Below are 26528 nucleotides of genomic sequence, written 5' to 3'. Positions count from 1 at the left end.
GAAAGCTCTCATCAGCTGCAAGACTAGGTACAGAGAACCAGATTTCATCTGTGGTGTCACCTGCCAAGGACCCTTGATTCCAGCTGGAGACATGGTGTGCAGAATTCAGCATGTGCTCCGTAGTCAAACTGCTGGCACCACATTGTCAAAAATACCATCTGAAACCTGACAAGTGAGAACATAAGGAGATGCATGCCTTTGTGAATTATACTGAAGCTCCTTGATACATCACCTGAAAGATGTGGAAACATCTACCGTTAATCATATGTAGACTAATACAATTGCACCTTCCTGTGCTGGAGCTGAGTCCGATCTGGACACTAATGACTGTGGGGTAACTGCAGCTGATGGTCAGTCTCAAATGTACCTTGTCTCCTCCTGTGCCTGTCAGCCCACCTGACCTCCAGGTACGTGGCTGTCGCTGGACTTTTTGGGACATACTAAATGACTATCCATGGCTGGGCATGGAGTAGAGGCCAAAGAAACAAACACTCTATAGTGAGCATAACTTAATTAAAAAGATAACTGTCATTCCCCAGGAAAGAATAAAAAGCCAAGGGTTTTGAGGAGTTTCTGATAAACAATTTCACCTGATAGTGATAACAAAATAAATAAATGAAATAAAAAAAGAAAAATACATGAGTATTTTAGAAGAGTTATCCTTCTGGTGAAACCACTGTTCAGCTCTGTACCTGATGCTAGTGTCACCTGTCCCCCTACCTGCCTTTTGATACAAAAGGAAAGAAGGCATCTTGTTCGTATTCTGGGAGCAAAAGCAAAGTGTACTGAAATGCAGCAGGATGCAAACACTGAACTTTGCTAATATTCACATACATGAGAAGTAGCTTATAAGGGAAATTATTCACCATGGTTTCTAAAGAATGAACAAATATGAGAATTGACATGATAAAAAAGAACATGAATTCAACAAATGAATTATTGAATTTGAGTTCTTGCATCAGTATAGTTCGCTAAAGCCTCATTTTTCACTTTTTAGAAGTCCTTCTGGGATCCACCGTAGAGAGTATGGAGTATCCAGAGCTGGTATGAGTCCAAAAGTTTCCCCTGAGGTTAGGCTGTCTGGGATTCACTGTCTGCTGACATACCAATCTGTCTAAGCCTGTAACCAAAGTGATATGATGCTAGGCTAAAATTAAATTATCAGATATTACTTTCATCTTTAAGGTTCCCTCTCTTTGCAGGGCTCTGTGTTTTCTCTAGGAGGCTATGTCAGCCATAAATGAACAAACCTGTATCTTCTGTTATATTTTATGTGACAGAATTCACTGCAAGACTGTTAGCTGACATACATCAAATTTTCCATCATCTAAAATAATCATTTCCCCTCCCCCCAATCCTTAATAGAGTTAAAATCTTAGGTTCTCACCCAGGAGTAAGCAACTTGAAATTATCTCAGAATTACTGTGGGCCAGAAGCGTGCTGTCATCAGCAGGGAAACAGCCTTTCACTGAGGGGCAAGACTCCATAAATCACCTTGCATTACAGCAAGATAAGAGGGTGCACTTCAGCAGTAAGGATAACAAGCTTCTGTGTACAGTAAATGCAAGGTAATTTCAGGTAGCTTTCCTTGAACACCTTGTACTGTGGTTTTATAAAATGGAAAGAATCAGCAGCTGAAAAAAGCCCACATCTTCCAAACCTCTCCAATCTGATGTTTAGTAATCCTGATTCTTGATCAAAAATTGGTATTTTGCATGTTTCAAAGGGAAATTAGTACAACTTCCTTGCAGTAGGAGCTGAGGTGAGATCTGGTACACTTATTACAGGTGTGTGCCTGGGATGCCATAGCTGGTTCTGATGGGACAAAGTAGACGGGCCGTGCCGAAAGCACATGTGCATTCTGGTAACAGCTGTACAAAGTTTGTGTGCTTCTTTGACATTACCGAAATTTAGCTACCTCTACTGCAATTTATAACAGCATAACTGTGCACAACAGTTTATGACAGAATGAAAAATAGCAATTTAAACCATACAAGCAATCTGGGACAAGAGGACATTATAACCACCCTAGCTGGGCATTTACCGAGAGGCTGAATTAATGTCCTTGTTCTTCTTAAAAGCGATATCAACATTTAGTAGTTATTTGAATGACTAAAACCTATCTGAATAATATTTTCCAGGAGCACCGTATATGGAGATGCTACTATGCTGGCGGGAAGGATAATCCTTTGAAATAACCAACACCACTATGATCAGTCTTTTTTTTTTTTTTTTAAGTACAATTGATATTTTCTTTTCCTATATTATTTTTGTGAATTTATGAGATTTCAGATTCAGGAGGCTGGGTAAATGTGAGTCCCACAGGCTTTGTAGCCAGCATAGCTGACAATTGCTCTGCTACCAATACTTCTTTATAGACTCGTATAGATCAATTCATTGACAGGCATTTGTTACACTGGCACAAGGGTTTTTTTTAATACTCAGCAAGAAAATATTCCAGTACAGGTTCAGGTAATGAGCATCTTTAGCAAATTCCTTGCCTTATTCTAGCCTCCTGGCTGGTGTGTCCTGTTCTGCTCATCTTATTTTGCATCCCATGCCTTTTGACTGCTCTTTGCCTTGCCTTTTTCCTTACTGCCAGGTCCCAGCCTTTTGCTGACAGACTGTTACTCATGCTTATTATCTGTCTTTGTTGGTGTTTGTTTTTTTTCCTGAGCTTGATCCCTTTTTCTCTCACAAACCCCTTCCTTTTACCATACTGCGAGCTGTGAATGATACAGATTTCTTGCACGTTATGCGCGGGTGCATAAGGGGAAATAACTCGAGGGGAAATAACTGGTCTGCACAGTAGCTCCAAGTGCAGTCAAGTTCTTCCAAGGCATACATTTTCAGTGTAATGAGGGGGGACTGTCTATTTGCAGAAGAGATTATGTCTAAATTGTTCTTTGCACACATGGCTCTGCTCTGCCCACCTGTCCCTCAATGCCTTTCCTCAGCATACTTAAATATTTTAGCAACCAGCAAGAACATCAGACATGTTTGTGAGATGTCACCCAGGACACAGTATTAATGGAGCTGTGAAGTAAAGGGTTAGAAAAGGCTAACCATATTTTTCCTGCTGCTGAATCTTGTAAATCTGTTCTTTTCTTATATCTAGGAGAACAAACTGTTGAAGGGTGGGTTTCCTGCTGCTCCATGGTAAATCAACCTCCCCACCATCCAGCGAACCCAAACCCTGTAAGTCAACTGTTCAAAAATAGCAAGTACAGGCATTAGTTCATTTCAGGATTCCAGACTTTTTGAAAAACTGCGTTTGTTTGAATAAGAAGCAATATATTTTCCTATAGTTTTTCCTCTCCCATCTATGACTAGTTCTTCACTGAACCTTTTGTCTTATGCAGAAGCATGATAAGTTTGCACACACAGTACAAGATGCCTGGGTGCAAGAAAGCTCCAGCCCAATGTGTTATTTTATTATAGTAAGCTCCCTTAAGAGTACAACTTTATGCTTAGATCTGAGTGGAGACATAGATATTTTGCAATCCTGTAATTGGGGTATAGACATTAATGGTATAGTATGTTATTGGCTGCTAATACGAGCAAACAGGTAAACCCAATAAGCTTTTTACTTTTCTGCAGTTTTCCTTCAGTGGCCTTGGGAGAAGCTTTGTGAAGCATATGATTTTAAAAAGAATTTATCTTGAGAAGTTCACCTCCTTTGGAAAAAAACAGATTTTAAAGCTACTTTAACTTTAGTATGACTAATAGTATGACTACTGATATGCTACAGCCCTGCAGTGAAATACCAAAGAGACCTATAGGTTACACCTGGTGTTCACCTCAAGGCTCTAGTTTGATATGATTTCTCCAAGGTGGCTCCCTTCTCTTGGGAATTAATTACAACCTGTTGATCACAGGCTCTGCAAGCTGCCACAGGCAGCTTCTCATTCCTTCTCTGACAACCAGCACTTTTTTAGCATATTTGCATCCTTTGGTCACTTGCTCCATAGTTTTGTCACCAGGATAGGCAAAGCAGATTATAGTTGATGTTCTCCAGCATTTCACGTGGCTATTTTTCTCTTTCTGTCCTTGTTCTTTTGTCTTTTCATAAAAATATTTGAAAGATCCCAGTCTTGTTCTAAAACAGGAGAGAAATATATATAATTGTTCCTTTATTATTTTATTTTATTTTATTTTATTTTATTTTATTTTATTTTATTTTATTTTATTTTATTTTATTTTATTTTTTAAATTGAGGTTTGTGTTAACAGAAGGCTACAAGACCCTCTAGATGGCCTAAGACTGATTGTCTCTCAAAGGTATTGTGTATAAGATCTGATGTGAAGTATTAATAGCATTTCTTTATAATTCTATGAGGCCTGGGAGCATTGTGGATCAAGTCCTCAGGGTACTAAGCACAGGGCAAGCAGAGACTACAGAGTTCACTGATACTGGTTTTGCAGAAATAAAATATATACTTGATTTAAAGAAATGGTAACAGTTTAATATGAGGCTCATAGTTAATGAAAATCTTCAACATGCAAGAGCATGAATGGCCTAACAAATTCTAAATATTATCAGTTTTTCTTTTTTATTTGAACTTGCAATTAATCACCAGATAGAAAGATGGTACTGTAGTCTGTTTCTTTTATCACTCTACTGCAATTTCTGCTAAAATAAGAATGTACATGAAATACCCAAATTTTAATTGTAAGCCTTTGTACGACATATGGTGTACTAACTTATTTCCAAGCTTATGTTTATATTCCTGCAAATGATACTGCTAGGTAAAAACTTGCGTTGCTGTTTTAAAAGCTCTGGCTTGGGTTTTTTGAATTATTGTTCTGAGTGTATTAGAAAAACCACAATAACCTTCACTGGCTTCATGGTTGTAAAATAACTGGATTTATATCACAGGATGCCCTGTTTTACTTTGGTAATAGCTTTAACGACCTCTGGAAAAATATTATCGTGTTTCACTTGAATTGAAATATTTCTGGATGTAGAACACAAGAACTGAGATATACTTCACTGATATTTAAAAGGCAAAAAAGGCTTTTAGTATAAGGAAGACAAGTAATAAGGCTGCTTTGTTCTTCTTAGACACACTGATGATAAATATCATAGACTGAATGAAGCACAATAAGCACAAGCATGATATAAATACAAGCAATCTCTGATACTTCTGATAGTCTGCTATAAACTTATCTACACTTACGGCCAAATTGAGAAAGACAGAAATGTTTGTGCAATGTTAATAGATGCCTGCCATTTCAGCTTATATAAAGAGACTTTTAAAATGAAACTAAGAATCCTGAAATCTAGAAACCATAGAAAGAAATGCTGGAAAAGTTTCTAGAGAGTCACCTATTTCATCCCCTTATACCTTTCAAGGGCAAATTGTAACTCGGCAGCCTGACTGGAACAGATGGTCAGGCTGGCTTTTTGCCTTTTGGGCAGCACTTTGGTACAGGAGAAAGGATAGAGCTTGAGAAAGGTAAGAGGTGGAAATTAAAGTTTCCCATATTTCAGATAAACTTTGGGACATAGGCAGAGAGAAATCTTTCTCTTAACATCTTTCCCTTGCCTTGCCTTGTTGCTCTGCCTCTCTCCTTTCCCTTCCCTTCCCTTCCCTTCCCTTCCCTTCCCTTCCCTTCCCTTCCCTTCCCTCTTCTCCGTTTTTTTCTTTTTTTTTTTTTTTGGGTAAAAGTTATCTAATAAAAACTGAAATTTAGACAAAGAGAGCATTTTCATTGGAAAAAAACATTTGAGTGAATAGAAAATCCCCAGTTAATTCTGCTGCTTTGTCTTTTTAAATGACTTCACATTGCTCACGTTCTTTTCTTTGTTCTGTACTCTTTATTCTTCTGTCTCATCATAACCTCATAAACCTCCATTCCATGGCTGGGTCCACATGTCACGGCTATGTGCCTTTCACATCCGGCTGGTGTCTGATATCCCTGAGCATTGCTTTAGAGAGCCATTAAGAACTTCATGTGCTCATTCCATTGCAAGATCTGGTCCATATGTGGCAGCCTTTATCGGGTGAATACTTTGTCTTTACCAGCTGTTTGTCTGATGTTTAATCTGTTTGAGGCAGTTCAGTGAACCCGTAAGATGAGTGTTTTACTCACCAAAACATCTGATCTGCCAGGTTAGCATCTTACGCTTTGATATTCAGGCAAACTGTGTGTACGCAGTAAAAGTGCTTTGACTTGCTTTGAAACAAAATCTTTTCTGAAGTGGAATTTGTCATGTAGGGAACAAGGTTTATCAATTTATATAAGAGTTGAGAAAAACATGAAGCATCCCCATGACTTGATCCTACATTTAGTGTGAAATCGACAGACTTGAGATGGTAATATTTTTTCCTTCTATGTATTAGTTAGACCTGTGCTTCCATTTTTCAGTGGATTCTCCTGAATTGTTGCTAAAAAAGGGTGACTCATTTTTGATTTTTGATTCTTTCAAAACTTTTTAATGAGTTTCTTAATTAATCTTAGCAACAGAGTTGCTGATCTCATTAACTTGCTAAGAAAAGATAAGGAAGTATCTTTTGCTTTAGCAAGGCAATAGTACAGTGTAAAGAAAATGGAAGATGTTTCTGCTGCAGATATTCTTTTAGTGTGAGGGACAGATTCTGAGGTCTCTGTGATTAATAGACATAATTAGTTTACAAAGGCTGGGAAACAAGGTTATCTGATTTTGTGATTTACTCTACACATCGCTGGCCAGAATCAATAAGATAATGATCAGCTTTTGCCTCAGTGTGGGGTTGGACAAGAGAAGCAGAGAAGATGATATTTATAACTTCTCCTTTTGGTCACCATCTATGTGATAACTGAGAATTGTTAATGTTGGCTTTGGATGCTGAGGAGTGTCTCACTCACAGTACCTATGACTCATTGACTTTTCAAAAGTAGCTGAAAGTCCATCTTCCAAGGCATACTTTGTCACCTGCAGTAAGATGATGTATCACTATCACCCTTGGGAGTCATTTTTGTGATACGTACAGAAGATATTTAAGGACAAACAAGGACTATAAGTCTCTGTTTCTTCAGGAGCCTTTGCAGAATACCAGTATAGCTTTGCAATAACTGTTGAAATTGGAGTCTACACTGTCCATGACAGCATAGACCTCCTGGAACACCTACCCTGAGCTTCTGAGCAAGCTATTGGTGAAGGAAGTCATATTCAAATATAAAGCCCAGGATTATCATGCTAAGCATGGGGGACAGAAGAAACAGATGTAGTTAAATAATTTAATGTAAGTAAAGTTCAGGCCAATGTCTGAGACATGACTGTCTCAGGAAATGAAGACTAGAAAGGATCTTTTGGATTACTAAATTGATCCTTTTTTGTCCTGGGAACCCTATCATGTTTAATGGTTAATGGAGGTGATCTGAGTGCAGTTTGATTTGTGCTTTTACTAAGTTTCATTTGCATTTGATTTAAGGTAAAAGGCATCAATCATTATGGATCTTTAATTTTGTCCTATTTGACACAGAACTGGCATTTGTTGTGGCTAGGTAAAAGACAAAAAATTTCTATTAAAAGGGAGAAACTAAAGTTTCTCAAGAAAATTCTCAAACAAAATAAAACCTCTACAATTTGGTGAGTGCCAAGATCTGAGGATCATATTTGGTCCAGTTGGTAAAAAGAAAGGGAGAAGATGTCACATTTAACTCTTTCGCCAAATTCCAAGCATTAAAAAATGTTCTTGCTACATGGTATCTGTTACATAGCCTCATTTACATGGTGTGCACCATGCTTCCCTGCTAAGTCATGAGAGCTGCTTTTTTTTTTTTTTTTTTTTATACATTCCTATCCAGCTGAGTGCTTTGGGTTTGGATATCTCTGGGATATTTAAATTGTTAAAAGAAGTTCCGTTGTAAACCATGTGAGGTGTGTGAGAGACATGTCCGCTGTGGATAACCATGCAAGCTCTAAAGAAGCTCAGAGGGGACTGGAAGCCTTCTAGCTACTGAACCCTGACTGCTGCTTAGACAGCCATGGTCAGCCCTAATACCTTATTTAGAGGCTTCTCAGATTTATTTACGTTGCATCACTGTGTGCAGTGCTGGCTGGTATGTTTTGAAAATCTTACCCAGAGTCAGACAAGTGTCAAAGATCCTTTGGAAAGAAGGCTTTCAAAACCAAAGTCTTCAAGGATAGAACCTTTCTCAGCAGGGGTAAAGGTGTCCACAATAGACTGCTTGCTGAAAGTAAGGCGAAGGTTAAGCATACATCATAAAGAGCTGTATTGTCCACTAATAAAACACTCCATGCATGCAGCTGCCATGTGAAGCTTTTTTTAACAATCTTGAAGACTGTTTAAAGTATTTTGTAGAACAATTCTTGCAATGGTGAGAAATTTCCCCTGAATTATTCACTTGACAGCTGGAGTTGCAGCTGTTAAAAACAGCTCTTTAAGGAGAAAAGAAATTAAAATGGGTAGGGAGAAAAATAATAATAAACCAAGGAAATGGGGCAAATGAAAAGAGTTCGTTTGAGTGAAAGAAGCGTGCACAGCGGAAATGTGCTAAGGAATGTGCCCAGGAAAAGCCACATTTTTCAGCATTTTCTCCTCATTTTTTTCTTTCTGTAACTTGTACACATTCAAGGGAGGGGAAGCAAAAAGCAATTTATGCAGCTCGATATCAGATTGCGCTTTCCTGATGAGGTCCATCACCCTGAGAAGCTGTAAGTGTTTGGGAAGGTGGTGATGCTTGCAAATCAGCTAGCAACAGAAGGAACACTGAGCAATCTGACTTATTTTTAATCAGAAAAGAAACAAAATACCAGATTCCATTTAGGATGTTTTCATGTTGTGCTTTTTAAAGTACTGCATTACGTTAACAAAACGCTACCTGGTTATTATTTATATTTCAGATGATGCCATTCGTTTATAGGCTGTATTATTGACGTTATGGTAGTACTTCAGAAATCAGTCAAGCATTGGCACTCTGTCGTGTTGGGAATTGTACTGTTAAGTAACGAATTCTCTATTCCAGACAACTGCCTATGAGGCAGAATGTGGTAGGTGTATCAAACAGGCCAACAGATGAAAAAGAGGACCAGGAAAAAAAGGCAATGACAAAAGACATAGAACTGATTAGGGAAACAAAGCTCCAGCAAGGTAGCCCAACAAAAGGCTTGGTAAATCTCATACCATGATTCATATTCATAGGGAGCTGCAGCAAGCAAGTGAAGGGCATTACGTGGGACACACCTTGCATAATAAAATGTAGGGCTTGGATCTCAGTAAGAAAAGGAGAACGCGCAAATTGTTTATATTTTTAAGCAAAAAAACCCCAGACATAGATGTTTGCAAAGAATTGCAGTCAAAGCATATTGCTGCTGGGACAAGTATGGGAGGGTGAGAAGTCTTTAGATAAGAGATCTACAGCCGCCTTCTGATCCTGCTGAGTTCAGACACTTTAAAATGATGCCTAAACTTCTAGCAGAGTTTGGAGAGAGGAAGGTGATTATATCCTGGTCATTCAAAACATTCTTGAGGCATTGAACATAGGAAGTTCCGTTCAAATACACGGAAAAACTTCTTTACAGTGAGGGTGACGGAGCACTGGAACAGGCTGCCCAGGGAGGTTGTGGAGTCCCCTTCTCTGGAGATTTTCAAGACCCGCCTGGATGCAGCCCTGAGGGATGTGCTTTAGGCAATCCTGCTCTAGCAGGGGAGTTGGACTAGATGATCTCTAGAGGTCCCTTCCAACTCTGAAGATTCCATGATTCCGTGATTTTACTTGGAGTTTGGCTTTAGATATCCACTTTATCACAAAAATGACTCTGCTATGTTAACAGAGGTACACTGGCACGTATCTGTAAAACAAAAGGAGAACTGAGCTTGACTGTATGCAACTATGAAGGTTATATACACTCCATCTTGTTATATGAGCTGTTTGCATGCTGCTGCTGCAGAGGTTTCTTTTGTCAGCATGTAGATGTGATGTATTTTCTGCAAAATAATGCTTATTTGGAGACTAAGCAATTCTCACAAACCTAATTATCTACCCTGGGTCTGTGGGCAACCTCTTCACTCTTGTAGGGAAGAGCACTGACATATCCATGCAGCAGCAGCTCGCACAGGTGGTGAAGCTATGATTTAGAACAGCCATGCACTAACCACTGGTTGCAATTGAGGCAATAAGGAAATTTGAGGAAAAAAAAAAAGAAGAGGAAATGAGGAGATAGCCAAAAGCCTGGCCATTGAGCGAGGGAAACCAGCTAAAACCCCTGCATATAATTATAATGCCCTGGATATTTTCACTGAATATCGATATACTGCTCAGGGAAAAGGTGCCCATAGTCAGTCATCAGCTTTCTGCACTAGACAAAAGAGCTTCATCTCGCTCCAGGCTCACAATGATATTGCTCTCTGCCATCTGTCTCACTATTAGCCTTTGTGGAAAGTCTTGTGCAGAGAGATGACACTGTTTCTTCAGCCAAATAATTGCTTATAATAAATAGACTCAGTGGCGAAAATTGGGTACCCAGGCTCCACTGGTGAAACCTAATCCTTTGATCCTATAGCTTTCATTGATTCTATAGTTCCCATTGTTAGGGCCAAGAAAACACACTGTGTCCAGAAGACTGTTGGCAGGAGTTGGATGTTAGACTTCTACCTTCCCAAATAAATGGAAAAACAATGTGAGGTTTCTCTTGCAGTGAAGGTCCCACAGGAGAGCATCAGCAGAGAACTGTGTGAACTCCATTCACTGAGGCTTTGGGTAGGATCCAGCTTTGCCTTTCCTAGACTGTGTCTGTGAATTTTGATTGTGTTTATTATTAAATTAAAGTGCAAGGTCTAATTGTTACTTGGAGAAGTATCGAGCCATTATTATATGGCTCATTTAGTCAATATGCCTGTAGTCATAAATCCACTGCCTCTGCCTTTACTTCTTTAATCCTTACTTGTTGCTGCGATTGAATCTGTTCTCAAACCAAATTGCTTGTTCCTTAAAACAGTTGACCCCTTGATTAATTTACATTCCTGATGTTCTCATGGCCACAGGGATGGCACGGTATTTACTTATCCAGCTACTAGGTGGAAGAACCCATGGTGTTCCTTGAACATACGGTTCTGTTTCCTCTGAGGTGATCAGCCAAGCTCTCATTAGCTTTACTGATGTAGCACGGGACCCCCAAGACATAGCTTAACTTTTCAGACCAACACAGAATGGTCATCAACCAAACAATCTAGATCTGATCTATCTGAAAGTGTGCCACAGAACTACCTTGGAAAGAGAAGCAAATGAAATAACTATGCTTCAGGACTAAGGCTTCTCCAAGAGCAGACTATATTACATAGATTTTTAAAACCTAAGATTGGTACTAGTCTTTTATGAAGGCAGCTTGGGATTCAGTATAGAACTTCCCTAAAGAGGAAGGAAAGCAGTTTTTGTTATCTCTTTTTAAAAAATCCTTTTTCCTGTGAGCTAAATTATTCTTTACTAAAGTTTCAGCAAGGGCTTTGAGAGAATAAAATCTATTTTCTTGAACTTCAGCTATCTTTGAAAAACAATCACAGTCTAATTCTAAAGGTGAATGAGTAGAGGGAAATTTGTAAAATATCCAATTGACTAGGAATAATAGCTTCTACTTCTGGCAAATATTTAGTTGAGAAACTCCTATTCTGACCTCTGAAATTGGAGGATCCCTTCTAGTTTCCTAAAGTTTTAGTTTCATTACAAAGCATTTTACAAGAAATAGAGACAAATAGAAGCAGTGTCTTGGGAAATACTTGGAGACCATAGTTTGCTATTCAGTGATATCAGTGATGGTCGATGCAATGCTAAAGTCAAACTGGGGCCAAAAGCTCAGACAAGGAGCAGATGGGGGCCATGCTGGAAAAGCAGAAGAGAGGACTCTGGGAAAAAAAAGCAACGCAAGTACCTATCATCTCACACCCTTCCCCTGTTCAAAGGAGGTGTAGGGTGAATCTATCCCAGATGTATAGAGCGGACTAAGTATTTTACCAGAATGCTGAAGAAGGGTGTCTATCAGGCAGAGGGACAAACAGTTCCCACTTGTTCCTTACCCTCTCCCTCAGCTTATCCCAAGTCATCTCCTCATTTTGAACAGATTAGCACCCAAGCCTTTTTTTCCTGTCTGGCACTTTAGTGCTTGTTAAGCCCGTTCCCCCTGTCTCACTTGCAGTTGGGCCAGCTGCAGTCTGTGACCTTCTGGTTCTGCACAGGTTGCTGCATTTGGAAACAGCTCATGCATTGGCATCAGTTCATCTTGTTCCCTTCTGGTTTGTTCAGAGGCCGAGGAGTCTGGCAAATCTCCTTCCTAACTCACACCTCCAAATGCAGCGACTGTAACAGATGCAAACTGTAACAAGATGCAAACTTTCTCTGCCACTCTCAACTGCTGAATTGAGTTTACTCAGGGTTCTGTGGAAGTTGAAAGACATTTTTTCCTTGTATTTTGTGTGCCTCTTGCTTTGCTGCTGAGACTCACAAGGCAGCAGGTATCAGCTGCAGAAGGGAAAAAGGTGTAGCCTGTCCCTTTTCAGGGACAGCAGCAGGGCTCTAAATTCAAATTTGCTTCAAGGCGTAGACGAATGCGTGCCCCAACCTTGGGACCAACTGAATCAACCTGGAATTTGCTTGACCAGATATTTTAATTAGGTTTCTCTTTACTGAAACATTCTTAATAATGGAGAAGTGTAGAATACTTTTGCATTCCATTTTTATTTTTGATTGTCTAGAAATTGTATGATTATCACTACATTTGAATTTTGTACAGTCTCTAAATATTTATCCCTGGCATATCTTTGTATGCTCTGACATCAGGTGACATGCCGAATAGTTACCGCAAGTGAGGATCTGTTGACTTTTTTTCTTAAAGCAGAAGTGTTAAATCTAATGTCCTGGATCAGTTTCAACTTGGATAGCTGATCTGTACCCAGTAAAATTCTCCCACTCACTCAAGATGGCCATAATATTATTTAACTTCCTGTCTTAATCCACAGTTATGTTGTCTGTTCTTAAAGAGTTGCCTCTGCTGCAGCTCAGATATGCTTATGTTTCAGCAACAGATAAAGTAATTCTCACCTAAAGTCTGTAAATCTGATTGTGCTTATCTTTCCATTCTCCTGGATCAAAGCAAGAAAATAAATATGAGGTGCTCTTATCCTTCACCCTCATGTGAACCTTCACGGCAGCAGGAGCGCAGGCAGTGATTGAAGGGCTCGGCGGGTGCTGCTACAGAACATCTGGTAAGCTGTGTTGAGACAGGCTTCCAAGCGGTGCTTTCTGGTGGAACTGTTAGAGTTACTTGCATAAATTATTTTTATATGCATAAATAATGAAGAGAAATTATCTCAGCAGGAAGGCAATGCATGCACAAAGACAAATACAATAAGCATGGCTGCTGAGCCCATCTTAAGATCTGTTTCTAGGACCGCTCTCTCATTTTCACAACATATCCTGCAAAATGAATTACTTCCAATTCTGGGTGCATGCTTAGCTGGACTAATGAATGCAACTGCCCAAAGAGGAAGATGGATATTGATAAATCATCTCAGAAATCGAGGCAAAACTAGAATTAGTGAATTTCAGAAACAGGACAAGAAAACGAATAGAAAGACAAGATAAGAATAAAAATAGGAAAGGAATCATGTTGGTTTCTGATCTCAAAAATATAAATGCAAACACTGATTCTGTTACTTTTAATCATGTTGTTTACAGTAGGACTAGTCTAAAAATTTTATTAGGTGTTCCATGAAAAATTATCTCAAATTGTTGATACCCTGATACAAAAGGCTTTGTATGGAGGAATCTTGTCCAAATCTAATCACATACCTAAACCATGTGAATGGTTGGATTGAAGAAGGCTTGAAGAAGGCTGTTGTTCCTGAAAACTTTCCTGCCTCCCTTTTTCCACCTTCTCCCCAGTTTTATTGGATGGATTAACAAGAGGCATTGCCTGTGCCTACAGATTTTGCCTTGTACAAATCACTCATAAGTGGTCAAGGTAATTAATGTGCATGTTGATCAGTGCTGTGTATGCCCTGAGCTCTGCTCCATTTCCAAAGAAGTTTCATCACCATTGCAGTTGCAATTGTAGTGGATGACAAAACTGACAGCACACTGGGTGGCAAGCACTTGAGGATTGTCCTTGATAGTTTCCCAACTGGCGTAAATCACTGCAGTGCAAGTTAGATCAACAGAACTCTATTGATTTGCACTGGCTACTATTTTAAATAGCCTGTGAAGTTCTTTGAGAGGAAAGGGATTGGGGAAAAAAATTGAAAAGTTAAGTTATGAAATTGTAGCATCATCATTTTCCCAAGTTTTAAAACTCCCAGTGGAAAAGCTATATGGGAGACTTAAGACCAAACAAAAGCACTAGAAAGCTTTTTCTGTGGAAGATGTTATGCCTGTTAGAATAACTTAATTAACTGTTTAGAGCCATTAAAAAGCCTACACAAGAGTGTAATGAAAACTGCTCCACGAGACATTCTGGAGTTGGATCAGAATTCCAAAAATCTAATATGGCTCCTGTCTGTGCTGCAAAATGCAATTTATTTAAGCAATTAGTGGTAAGGGATACTACAAATTAGATCAGTCTGACAGCAACAGAGAGTTAATGCTTCTCCTCCACTGCTTCTTCCCACTTGTGTTTTCAGAATAGACTTTGAAAGAAGGCATACTTGCAATAAGAATGTTATAACAACACACTAGGATGAATTTGGTTATTGCACCGCAAAGCTGTTTGTATTCAGTGTTTCTGGATTGTCATAATGAACAAAACTTTTGAGACTTTTTTGAGCACCATATCCTGTTGAGTTTAACTCAATTACAGATATTTTTTTTAAAAATAGGAGCTGACAGCTAACCCTGTTAGGAAAACACAATTTTTATAACAGAAAAAAAGAACCAGAAAGAAAATCTGTACAATCTGCCTTTGGCTTTACAGTGGTATTTAAACCCTTATGTATATCTAGGGTGCCTACAAGCCCTTTTCCCCTCTAACCCTGCTATTGTTTAAACTGAATACTTTCTTGAGGTTTTTAGGTATGCACATACCTCTTGAGCTACCCAGTACTGCAGTTCCATAAGCAGGTTAAGATGATAAACCCTGATATTGCTGTCCCACCTTTTACTTGAATCTGATACTCAACCTTGCTTCCACACCGTTTCCCCCACTCGCTTGGGATCCCATTCTGGCATTAGCATTTGTGGCCATGTAGTGAACTAGATCAAGTTATGACTGACTTTTTTTTTTTTCTGAGGATCATTATACACTGCTGCACTAGCACAAGAGCGGAAGGAGATATGGGAAATGAGCAGTTGGAAAAAGGCAGCCAAGAAGACCTTCTACTTCCAGCCACGGTGATGGCTTGTATCAGCTCAAGCTGCTCTTGGAACTGCAGATCTAAATTCATTTCAGTAACTTACATGAAGTGTAGTTATAAGGCACAGCCTAATGCATCATTGGCGCTACTGGGGAGAGATCCTACTCCACCCTGCTATTTCACCCTTCTCCTCTTTCCAGGCACAGCCATGCCTTTCTTGAGTTGGCTTTGGTGCTTGCCAGCCTCAGCAGTGAGCTGATTCAGATTCCTAAACCAGCAGTCACCTGCACTAGCAAGAGAAAGCACATAGATTTCTGCAGGTTACACGGTTGAATTGGCTCAGAAAAGGTCCAGACAAACACCAGAATTGGTATAAAGAAGTGGGTAGGATCATATAGTCAAGAGAAGGAACAAGTCCTCCCCTTTTGACAGTGGTGAGCTGCTACATTGACTCAAAAATAATGGGCACAAATAAACTGTTATATTAAACATTCCCAGGAACATTCCCAGACAATTAGGCCAACTGGCACACAATGGCCCATTGACCATGCTAACAAACTCTCATAAACTCCAAAACAGGCTGGCTGCGTGCAGACTGCCTGTTGGGAGACTTCCCTGGAATGAGCTGTCCTTGGGAGAGAGTTAGTTATGACCTGCCAAAATTGTAGCAGGCAGTGTTTTAATAGTTTTCTAGTATGGATAGTCGAGTTCCCAGATGCTTTACATGTAGACAGTGTGTCTAACACTATGGGAGCATGGATCCATAAATACTAGAGATTTACCCAATAGCTTGATGCCCCCAAATCTTGGTTTTCAGTGTACTCTCTTAGGCTTCTGGAGTTGCTTGGATTTGAACCCATGCCTGAGAGGAACAATTTAAACACTGGTTTCCTGACAATTTTGGTTACTCTTATTCTGGTTTTCCTATGGATTTTACTTATATTAGGTGTTCACATGCTTAAACTTGTCTGTCTAGCTCCAGAAAAATATTCCAAACGCTGAATGGAACCTTCCTCTGTCCACCAGCTGAGTGTCCATATTCTCTTTTGAATTCTTTTTCTACCTAGTCTAGGCAATTGCCTGGTTTCTGAGCATTCTTTTCCTTAAGCATTTAAATATTCTAATGGGTTAAATATGGAGCTGGAGAGTGGCAGTAGGCAACAACGTCAGCTACCACAAATGACATGGGGTTTTCCTATTTTTGGAAGTACTTTGTATATATATACCTCATATAACTTACATAAAGTTATATACTTTATATAACTTAGCTACATGTGAGTGCACTAAGCATGCATTAAGCCATTTTCCCACTGATGTTCCTGAATGATGTAGCTCACTAGGTCCATATCCTATGGCAACAGGAAGCAGTACTGCAGGCAGATCACTTTCAGAAGGCAGTGACCTTCGACATGTCTTTGCGATTCATGTGCCTACTCCAGTTTCAAGACCCCAAATCTCATCGGCTTCTGGTGTATATGTTTTCAGGTGTTTTCAAATGAGAGAGAAACTGTTTGATTAGAAAGTAGTCCTGTCAGTATGGAAAGGAAAGGCTGCCCTTAGCTTTAAGACATCTTCCTTTATCTGATATCTTTATATGTTTATCTCAATAAATAAATCTTGAAAAGCAGACAAGATGCATTCTAGCAGGACCTGACACCTTTTCTACATCACCCATATTTTCCCTTTGTTAGATGCAAGTCTGCATGGGATGTAAGCTGTCCTAAACTGGTGTAAACAGGACAACATGGTAACTTCCATCAATTTTTGTGCAAAACTCACACAACTTGCATGCTGATAGAGTTGGAAAGGTCATCCCTGGAAAAAAAGGGAACAAGAGAACAACAAGGGAGATGGTGTTGTTCACTGAATGTGTGTGTATCTGCTGCATCTGCCTTGTGTGAGAAGGACAAAGGATAACTATCTATTACTGCTTCCCCTGACTAGGGACTCGCAGAGTTGCCAGTTCTTATCATCTCAGCACCAGTCTTGCACAGGAGTCTTGCCAGGAGCAGAAGGGAGAGTACGAGGGGTCAGCACATGCACAGTCCTGATCCAGTTGGGGATTCAAAGTTGTCTTTGGGTAGCCTAGCAAAGATGGTTGGAACCCAGCTGCAGTCTCTCAGGGGTTCAGAACACCATTGCATGCCATTAGTTCAGTCTGAGGATGCTCCCTCCTACTCTCTTCCCTGTCACAGCTTTAAAGGGTTCAGGGGTTTTTGGGTTGGGGTTTTGGTTTTTTTGTGTGTGGGGGGGGTTTTTTTGTTTTTGTTTTTGTTTTTTTTTTTCCCGATGAAGATCTGTTGTTAGGAACAGGAATAAGGAGTGGTCATTCTTTCAATTTCAGTGATAGAGATGGCTGTAAAAATCCTTTATGAACTGTGACCTACTTTGACTCAGACTGTGGCTGTATATTTTCAGGGTCTAATGAGGAGCTGTTCTGTTGTACTGCTAAAGATAGGGGCAATCTCACATTTAACCATGGGTTAAACTAGATAACAGCATGTGCTGGCTGAAATTGTGATCTTGGTTTTGCTGCAGTGAGTAATCTTATTATTTTGTTTTTCAGACCTTTAAAGAAAAAAAGTTATAGGTGATAGGAACTTCTGATAATTTAAATGATCCTACCTACCACCTCTCTCCTGGTGCTCCACTGATTTTTCATTGACAATCTAGAGTAGTAAAGCAAATTCAGCCACATCCATCTCTTTATCACTGTGTGTGTTTTTCATATATGTCTCTGTTTATGAGGAGATTTCTGCAGAAATTTAATCTAAGAAAATCTTGATTTTTAAGATCTGATTAACGGGAAAGGCATGTAGGTAGCAAGAGAGGGATCCCTGGTGCATAAACTTATTTCCTAAATGAGAAAAAGCCAAGATGGGTTGCAAGCTGAAATGTTCAGATTCCACAAGGCTTTATTTCTGTTGTAGTTTCAAATGAATTTATCATATATTTTTCATTTGACTCAGGATCTCAGCTAAGACATGCTGATGTCAACAGCAATCCTTTCTTCACCCTCAGAAAGCAGGTCAGGAGGATATAATGCTACCATTTCATTTTTCACTGAACACTTGTATCCTTTATGACAGCTTAATTTGCCTTCTTAAACATCTCTTTTGCTGAATTCCATTCTCAGTATAAATCATTGCTCTTATACCTTGTGTAATACTATATCTCAGTGCTCTGCTGAAATGGGGCCGTTGGTATGATCTGGTTGGTAGCAACCACATCTTTCTGCTCTGATTTATGGTGATCTATAATAATGGTCAGTAACAAGCTACCATGACAAAAACACTTGGTGAGAGAAAGATAATTTATACATTTCATGATATTGCAGACACGTGGGACATGCAGAGCAGAGATAATATTTTGCGTATTCCAAATGTAAAGCTAATTGATGGCTATCCGAAAACAGAGGAATGACAAGCCTCTAGAATTCTCATACCACTCATTTGTGGGGATATTTAGAAGAATTCAAAGTGTAATGCAGCCAGTTAGTCAGCAGAATCAATACAATGTAATCACAAAATCTTCTGTATGGTACAAGCAGCTGTATGTGAGACAGAAAGGATTTCAGGAAATGTAATGGACCACACAAGGTCTCTCTACCCCTCAGCTTGCTGCTCAGTTCCTGCAGTATGTACAATATTATACCCATTAGATCAAAAATGTAATCAGGCAGCTGTAAGAGGAACTAGAGGCTGTATTATCCATCCAGAAAGCCTACAACAGTCAATCCTCAGTCAAAGTGCCAGGCTTGTCTCCAGGAATGGATGAATTTAAATCATTATCTTTTAGATGATATGTAAAACTAGTTTTGGCTCTGATTTTGTAAGATCATTTGACCTCATGTGCCAAGCTAAATTCTTACTGGCATTGCTAAAAGCCTGTCTTTCAGATTACATGTGTATCTGGTGAGAGCGATGGGATTTTATTTTTTAATATTTTTTTTTCCTTTCCCTGAATTTTTGTGTGGTGCTCCCAGGAGCTGACAGAAAGCTGATGTGTTTCTATGTCAAAATGGCTGTATTCCAAGCTTGGGAGAAGCAATTGACATGAACTGATCCATCAGTTACCCATAGTCTTCTCTTTTAGTTCATTTGGTTGTTTAATGGGAATGGAACCTTTATATTGGTATTAAAATATGATTGTTATAATATACTTTGGTAGAACATGCCATTACAGGTCATTATTTAAAAGCCATTCTCCACATTCTTCTTAAAACCTTTTTTGTCAGTTAAAACACAGAAGTAGTACAAAAACCTCCACTAAAATAGCCCTGCTGTGACTTTTTCATACTCTGTGGGCTGGATTATACAATCCTCACTTTCACCTACTGTCTTGCAGGTTCTCAGATAATAGTTCACACAGTGGCTCTGAGGTGTCTCACAGCTCTACCTTTTTCTTCAGGGTAGAAGGGGCAGGGGACGCTCAGCCTCCTGTGGATTAGCCCATATGACTCTTTCTACAGTGTATTGTCCTTCCAGATGACCCTTGCCACAGCTAGCAGAGCTCTCCACACAACTTTCCAAAATTCATTTGAAGTAGCTTAAAAGCACAGTGTTAAGCAGTTCTATAAATATGAAGCTGACTTTGTGGCCAGAATAGAAACTCTTGGATGTTGTGTCGAAAGACTTTGAAATACTTTTAATGTGTTCCATAAATCAAATGAGCAGCTCGTAGAAGTTCTCTGTATTTTCTGGGAATGACTATCTGCCTTGGCAAGTCATCACCTGCATTTGAGCTGTCAAATGCTCTTAGTCACGCTAGGCTTTACTTGGCTGACTGTGTGGTACTGAGCAAGTCAGTCTCCTCCTCTGAGCCTTCTTTTCTCCCGGCTGAACAGTCCCAGCTATCTTGGCCTTTCCTCATAGGAGAGGTGCGCCAGTCCCGTTGTCATCTTCGTGGCCCTTTGCTGGACTGTCTGCAGTATGTATGTCCATAACTCTCTTGTACTGCGGGGCCCAGAACTGGACACAGTACTCCAGGTGTGGCCACCAGTCCTAGGCAGAGAGGAAGAAGGATCAGCTCCCTTGACCTGCAGGCAACACTCTTCCTAATACAGCCAGGATAACATTATCCTTCTTGGTGGAAAGGGCACATTGCTGGCTTAGGTTCAACCTGGTGTCCACCACAACTCCCAGGTCCTATTCTGCAAAGCTTATTAATTACTCTAGTACTAACTTACTTTACTAAACATTCCTCAGAAATAGGTGTCTGTGTCAATAAATATATGTAGACAACAACTCAGAAAACAAATAAGACAGACTACATGCAGGCATAGTTGTGCTGGAGAAGAGAGCGTTAGGTATGAGTGAGCCCCCCTCCTAGCTTTCATGTGATAAGCCTTACTGCATTGCACAATACGGTCTTAGGTCTGCGGCTGTGGAAGCAGATTTCACTTCCCTCACAATAATGCAGTCGTGTCCCTGAGAATGTGTTTATTGTTTGCAATGAAATCAACAGATCTTGCTTAGGACACCAAAGTTGGGAAGACAGAATTTGTTTCTCTGCTATTCACATAAATTTTAATATGATCCTTTTACTAGGGAAAAAAAAGGAACAGGAGGTAATTAACGCTAGCCTAGGTGAAAATCCTGGTATAGACAGGGCTATTGTAGGCATGACCTCTGCTAGCTGACTTCTGAAGTAGTGGCTGTTGAAAACATAGGTGACAAAGTGCTAGTAGTGATGCAAGAGTAGTACTAAACTAAACAAGTTATGGTTGACCTCACATTACATTTTCTTATTCTTTCTTCACCAGTAAAGCCAAATTGACAGCTTTCATCCTGTCCCTTCTGCCAGCTGTCTTGTCCTCAGTTTGCTGCCCTTTCAGCTAGGCTGATACCAACGTTTGCAAAGTGTGCTATGAAGTGGTTAAGTGAAATGCTCCTAATCAAAAATGCCTCCTGCCCCTTTTATGTTGTTTTATTTCTAAATAATAAAAGAATAAAGAAGTTTTTGATGACAGTACCACTGTTCTGAGGAAACGTAGTTTGTGGAAGGAGCCCTGGTAACGTTGGTCCTTTAGCTTATGCCAAGATTAGAGAGCTTGTTGGAAAGAAGGACCAAGACTGGCGGTTACGATGTTTTCTGCTGGGAAAGTGGAGGCACAGAGCAGCAGGTGACATGTTGATATGTAGCATGGCTTGGGCCGCTGCCTTCTGTATTAGCTGTACCTTCAGAATGGTGGCTGCTTTCCCAACTATAAAGACTTGCCAATTGCAATGAACTTAGTCTTGTGACCTCTGACTTTGTGGCTCTCTTCCATAGATCAATATTTTCAAAAAGACCCTGGCCAATGTAATGTCAACCAGTGGCTTCTGTAGCTCCCCAGTTCATACAGTTCTCTGATTTCTTAAACCTCCAGGTTATCCAAATGTAACTGCAATCTTTGAAGCAGGACTCTGGGCCATCTCTACGGGGCAGCAGAGAGACAGAAAGCGTCTATAATGAACAGTAAAGTGGTTTCTTTGCTGTTGTCCCTAGACACAGAGAAAACCATGTGGTGTTCTCTGGCTTTCACAGAATCAGACTAAGTGTTTACACAGCCTGATACTGAGGTCCCCACAGTGTCCTCTCCTGAACTACGCAGGCAAAGAAGGAAACAATTGATGTTGAAAACTTTAGCCGATATCTCAGCCTGCCATGCTTGTCTTCCTGCTCTTCTTTTCCATCATGCAGAATCTTTCTTTCTGTTTGCTTTCTCAGAGCTAGGTGCAGACCACAGGAACAAACACAGCCCAAGGCATAATCTGAAACATTTGCATGTTCCTTTTAGATATTCTGACAAGCTTGCAAGCAGGGATGTATGGGAAATGGTTCTTTTTCCTGTTGTAAAAACTGAAGGTAAATAATGAAAAGTAAATTATGAGTTTGTGAACATGAACATTAGCCCTGGAAATCTGATTTTAAGACTTACTCCATTATAATGTGGGAACGGAAACAGACAGTAATCTGTAGGCTCAGTTGAAACCAGCCAACAATTCCAGAGCTTTGTAAACTTGAGTGCTTATAAATAAACTGAAGGCCAAGAATTAGTCCTGAAGTCTGCGATTAATAATCATACACAATAGATACATATGAAAAAATCATCAAGTGTTCCTGGGAAAACTGAGGTAGAAAAAGATCCATGTTTGTCAAATAAATTGCCATTAAGAATTACCTGTTCATTTCACCTCCTCCTGCATAATGGTCTGCTATAGCTTTTCTCATCTATAAGTGTCCCTCATGCACTCTTCCAGGAAGTCCTTCCTCAGTGGGAAATGCAGCAAAACTTCTGCGCCAGCACTGCAAGTAATGTTTTTAAGAAAAGGGGTAAAAAATAGCTTGTCCAGTTGAAGCCATCTGGGGAATACAGGTAGTCAGTTTTCCAACTGACTACAGTTGGACGACAGTTTTCCAACCTGGAAAGTTGCCAGGATGCTGGTGCTTTCATCTCTCTTCTGGTAACATGACAAATGAAGGTGGCCAAGAGCAGAGAAGAGATAAAGCGAACTGAGAGGTTGGAAATTGTAGCCTCATACAGTAAACAGTAAAGCAGTTGTACATGGGCACGATCCCACTATTTTGCTATGATTTTTTTCAGCTGTAGGTGAATTAACTTACAGAGATTAATATTGCCATTTCACCTGTGTATATCTCAACCAGTTGGGAGAGGCCATGAGGAGTTAAACAGGCAGAGAGAGTGTCTGCATGTTGGGCAGAGCTTTCTGTCCCGTCTGAAACCACCCAACAGTTCAGGTGGAAGGGTCAAAACAACGAGCTCGCTGCGTTACTGTTCTAGACAGTCTATTCTGCAGGCAATACTGAGAAAAGGGAGATGGATGCTGATTAAACAACAAGTTGGCAGTGGAGAGCAAGCAGTGTTAGATCTTGACTACCTGGATGTGGAAGGGGTCTCAGACGTAGCATACTGCTTGTGTAAACAGCCAGTGACCTCGTTAGAAGAACTTAACGGGCCAGAGACTGCAGGGATGTTTTTTTCATTCTACTGCTTTGTGGATGTGATGTAAAAGAATTATATTAGTACTAACATTATTAACATTACTAGGAACTCAGACAACCTAACCAAGAGAATAGGCAACTTGACTTCTTATTGTATTCCTGTAGCACTGTACGATACTGAAACTTTCAGAGTGCCTATGCCAAACCAATTTGGTGTAGGAGAAAGGAGTTGGTTGACATGCTGTATGTAGTTTGGAGTTGAAATTTAGCAGGGGGAAGATTTGATAGCTGTAAATGGGTCCAAGAAAAGACCGTTTGAAGCAATCCAGGAAAAGCAGGTATTGATGAATTCATAAGGTAGTTTCAGAGGCATCAACACACAGCACTGAATATGCTCTGAGGTACCCTTATTTGCATAGGAAGAATGATCCCCTGTGTAAGACATTACTTGAACTGTCTGTGCAAATGTTTGCTTTAGAACTGATGATGGATTCCTCAGCAGGATAACAAAAGGACTAATTTTCTACTAAATTTTCTGTGTTACTTGGTCCACAAGAGTGATATTCCTCTCACCTTGTGTTTATGAATAAACTTCTCTATATGAGCTCATCACCTTAGGCTCTCTTTCGAGACAGTGAAATGTAACAGGCACTGTTAGAGTGCAAATTATTTCATCTAAAGCTGGTCGAATAATAATAGACATGGCAGTTCAATGTTCCTTTACAATTCTCTGTTGTTAGCCTCTGACATAAGAAATACAAGAAAGGGAAGATTTCTCTCTTCTTGGATGTTTCCAAAAGCTGATACTCTTACCATGTCCCTTAATTCCATCCATCCCGAGTAGCTCTTCTGCTGTTTATAATATTTTCATGGAAGTTTCAACAGTCTATAAAGCATATTTCCTGAGATTTTCCTAATATTATCATATCTACATCTTATGAAATTTGGACTCTTTTGCTAACAGCAAGCCTTTCATAGAAATCACATGCAACATGTGACACCGGCTCTCTAAATTAAAGACTTAACATTTAGCATGTATTTTTCTATATCACTTTCCTCTCTACCTTATGTAAATTTTAGAAGCTCATGTCATCATAGGTTGTGGCAGATCTATGAGCAGAGGCCTGCATACGGCCAAAGATACAGTGAGCAGAGCACACGAAACACAGAGCCAAGAGAACAGTTCATACCTTCACTCCATCCTGTGACGACCATATAACATTGTCAAATCTCGGACAAAGAATAGGGCTAAGTATTCTTCCTTCGCTAGGAACAGCAACGGCATTAAATATATTGAATAAGATAGGGTGTTGGGCAAGTAAACTTGCAAAATCGAGCAGCTATTGACTTTTGCTGTCAGCTCAGGGTCATGGGTGTGAAGATTTTGAAGGTATGTGTTGTATGAACCTTTCTGACCACTCATCATCCATTCATAAGCAGTTACGGGAGCTGAAGGATAACATGTCCAAATTAAAAGCGGTTAAAAACGGTTTTGATGATTGGTTAAGCTCATGGGGTATAACGGGATGGTTATCAGACTTACTAAAACAAGGGCTCATGCCCTTGTTTGGTTGGTAACCAACCCATGTTGGTTATATTATTATTGATTATGGTAGCCTCATGTGTTCTCCGCAAAGTGACTGACATGATAGAAAATGCCATGCATAAGGTCTGGCTGGCTCAAGAAGAAAAAGGGGGTATTGTAGGAATGTGTCCGAGAGAAAATGGTCATGTGAGCCAGCCTCCCTACTATGAGAGATTAGATTAAGAGCAAAACAGGTGGTAGAAGATGGAATTAGTACATGGCAAAAACGGGAACTGAGAAGGTAGAAAACATGTTGTGCTAATGACTAAGCAATTTACTATGTGAATTCTTGTAACCAATCTGATCTGTGAATGAACTGCATGGACAGCGCGTGAACAGAGACTGTAAGCCAATCATATAGCTGCCGCTAGCGCGTGCTCTTATTGCCTGTCTATATATACTCTGTGAAAGCTTGAATAAAGGGAGAACGATCATACTCATATTGAGACTCCATCGTTACTCCGGGTCCGTCTCCCACTCCGACAATAGGTTCTATTGTTCTTGGGTTTTATAGTCACAGGTAGAAAGATAATTCCTGCCATGGACTGACTGCAGTCTGGGTCATTGAAACATCACATACAGTGATAAGAAAATGAAAGTGATGAAGAATTGTCTCAGTTTTTCTTGTATATTTTGTGATTGTTTCAGTAATAATCATGACTATTCTTTTTAACTGCAGGGTGCACAATATATGAGTAGGACATCACAAGTGAATTAGAGAAAAGGAATAGAAAAGGAAGGGAAGATGCACAACATGTCATTTACTGGGCATGATATTATGTATGTGTGTGTATGTTTATGTATTTATGTATAAACACAACATGATGCTACTGTTATTGCTTCTTCTCTGTTACCAATAAGACAGTGTCCTGAAGGTGTTGACTAGTGAAAATTGAATTTAGATGTGAAGTTAAAATCTTTATCAGATTCAGGTGGAGCATTTACCACTCCGAGGGGTTCTAAACAGAATTTCTAGCAAAAGTGCTAGAGTGTACAATCCCTATCCGCTCCTTGGATGGGACTAAAGCTGCTATAATTTGTGGCCATATCTACATGCTGCACATGGAACTTGGTGCAGTGACCCATTTTAAATAGGCTGGAACATTCACATCTTTTGCAACAAAAAATATTGTTCATGCCCAAAGGTAGCCGTGTTAGAGGAGCCTCCCTGTGTCTGTACCAGCAAGACTAAGCTTCCAGCAAATGTAGTTATGCAAGGACAGTTTCACATTAGCGTAGTTGTTTTCAGGTCCAGAACTTGTGCAGATGTTATTCAATATTGCTTTCTTGCGTAAGGACACCCTTTAAACTTACAGATATGTCCAGTTATCCTGCTCAGCTGCTGAGAATTCTGTTGCATAATGTATGAAAGAGAGAGAAAGAACAATACAAAATGTATGACTTGCGTTGCTTAATTGTATTTGTACCTGATCCTCTTGTTCCCGTTTTAACAGTTTCAATTTATTTGCGAAGTCACACGCCTCAGCACAGCCTTTTAGTCTTCTCAAGAAGAGCTGTCACTGATATCTACTTTTCTTATGGGGGGAGTTGTTGCTTTGTGCATAGCTTATTCTCCTTTTAGTGGCAGAGATAACATTTATCAGCAACTTCATTCATAGTAAGTTGCCGTAGTGGCTCTTGCCTGCAGTTCTCACTTCTGATTTTTTTTGTCACAAGAACTACTGATTGGCATATTTCTGCTTTTACCTT

Source organism: Rissa tridactyla, chromosome 4 (assembly GCF_028500815.1).
Source record: "Rissa tridactyla isolate bRisTri1 chromosome 4, bRisTri1.patW.cur.20221130, whole genome shotgun sequence".
NCBI lineage: Eukaryota > Metazoa > Chordata > Aves > Charadriiformes > Laridae > Rissa > Rissa tridactyla.
Note: the sequence above shows the minus strand (reverse complement) of the source record.